This window comes from Macrobrachium nipponense, chromosome 15 (assembly GCF_015104395.2).
Source record: "Macrobrachium nipponense isolate FS-2020 chromosome 15, ASM1510439v2, whole genome shotgun sequence".
In the NCBI taxonomy this organism is placed as follows: Eukaryota; Metazoa; Arthropoda; class Malacostraca; order Decapoda; family Palaemonidae; genus Macrobrachium; species Macrobrachium nipponense.
The window spans coordinates 49,294,250-49,296,872 of NC_087208.1; positions in this window are offsets into that span (position 1 = coordinate 49,294,250).

Sequence of the window (2,623 nt, forward strand, 5' to 3'; positions counted from 1 at the left end):
AAATATATGAAGAATTAAACAAAGATTGGGATAACATTTTCGTAAGTGATGATATAAAGGTAAATGTGGAGATATATAAAATACTAGAGAAAATAGTGGATAAATATATACCAAAGAAGAAAAGTAAACATCAGTCATGCATACCAAGAGCCAAAGGATCTTGTTCCAGAAAATCAGAAAGGGGAAAAAAGGTCATGCATAAGAAAAAAATGCATGGAAAGTGATCGAACTAAAATGTAAGATAGAAAATGCAGAACAAAAGATTATACAATCAAAAGAAAATGGAAGACGGGACTTGGAAGAAAAAACCCTAGTAAATATCAAGCAAAACCCCAAACTATTGTACTCGTATGTGAAAAAGATGAATAAAAGAAGAATAGAAATAGGCCCTCTAAAAATTGAAGGGAGATTAATGAATGAAAAAAAGGAAATATGCAACATATTGGCAGAAAGATATAAAGAGAGAATTCACCCCTAGAATTGATAATGAAGATAATGATACAGAAATAAGGGATGAAAATAGTGAATATTTATCAGACATAGATATTAATGAAGCTGATATTGTGCAGGCTATTAATGAAATTAAAAATGGAACTGCAGCTGGGCCGGATGGTGTCCCTGCTATTTTATTAAAAAAAGTAGTTCATTCTATCGCAAAGCCACTTGCAATATTATTAAGACAAAGTGTAGATACAGGCAAGATTTATAATGAGCACAAATTAGCATATATTACCCTACTTTCAAAAGTGGATCAAGAATAGAGGCAAGTAATTATAGGCCTGTGAGTCTAACATCACATATTATGAAAGTGTATGAAAGGGTAATGGAGAAAAATATTATGAAACATTTAATAAAAAATAATTTGTTTAATATAAGACAACATGGTTTTGTACCCGGAAAAGTACACAAACCTAACTGTTAGTCCACCGCGAGAACATATACAAAAATATGAAAAACGGAAATGAAACATGTGGTTTATCTAGACTTTGCAAAAGCTTTTGACAAGGTAGATCATAATATATTAGCGAAGAAAATTAGAAAACATAATATAGTGGACAAAGTAGGAAGATGGTTAAAAGAATTTTTACACAACAGAAAACAGATGGTTATTGCAAACGATGAGAAATCGGATGAAGCTAAAGTAATATCCGGTGTGCCACAAGGTACGGTGTTAGCTGCATTACTGTTTGTTATTATGATTGCAGACTTAGACAGTAATGTTAAGGACTTGGTAGTGAGTAGTTTCGCCGATGACAAAAGAATAAGTAGAGAAATTACTTGTGATGAAGATAGGAACGCGCTACAAAGAGACCTTAACAAAGTATATGATTGGGCAGAGGTAAATAGAAGAGAGAAAGGAAAGCTATATACATATAAGGGACCTAATAACGAGACAATCACAAATAAGGAAGCAATTAAAGACCTTGGTGTGATGTTGAATAGGAAAATGTTATGCAATGATCAAATAGCAATTCTATTGTCAAAATGTAAAGCAAAAATGGGAATGTTGTTACGGCACTTCAAAACAAGAAAAGCTGAACACATGATTATGCTTTATAAAACGTATGTTCATAGTCCACTTGAATATTGCAATATGATATGGTACCCACACTATCAATAGGTTATTGCGCAAATAGAGAGTGTACAAAGGTCCTTTACAGCTAGAATAGAAGAAGTTGAGGGTCTTGACTACTTGGAAAGACTACAATCTTTAAAATAATATAGTCTAGAAAGGAGAAGAGAACGCTACATGATAATTCAGGCATGGAAACAGATAGAAGGAATAGCCGAAAACATCATGGAGCTAAAAATATCAGAAAGAGCAAGCAGAGGTAGATTAATAGTGCCCAAAACTATACCAGGAAAAATAAGGAAAGCACACAGGACATTAATCCACTACGCACCAGCATCGACAATTAAATGCGTTGCCAGCTCATCTGAGGAATATATCAGGAGTGAGCGTAGATGTCTTTAAGAATAAGCTCGACAAATATCTAAGCTGCATCCCAGACCATCTAAGATTTGAAGATGCAAAATATACCGGAAGATGCACTAGCAACTTTCTGGTAGACATTAGAGGTGCCTCACACTGAGGGACCTGGGGCAACCCGAACAAGATGTAAGGTTTGTAAGGTAAGGTCTCTCTCTCCTCTCTCTCTCTCTCTCTCTCTCTCTCTCTCTCTAGACTTCAGACCTAAACTGGGAATGAAAATGATCTTCTTATAGAATTAATCTTTTTCTCTCTCCAGACCTGAATTGCAAAGGAAAATTATCTACCTTTAGAATTAATCTCTCTCTCTCTCTCTCTCTCTCTCTCTCTCTCTCTCTCTCTCTCTCTCTCCTGGTACGTCAGTGAACAAGAATATGAATTTTTATTTTAGAATATGAACGATACATCAACTGAGAGAAGAGGAGAAACAGAAAATATAAAAATATAACTCTAATAAAAAAAAAGGAAACTCGAAAATGTGGAGTTCATATTAAACGAATGGGGTAAGAAAGGAAGGAAAAGGACGAGGAAGAACAGGAAAAAATAGTGAATTGCGAATAAGGTAGGAACAGGAATTAAAGCTATTGATAAACGAAGAATGAATTCTAAGGATAAAACGGCAATGCCGAGGGA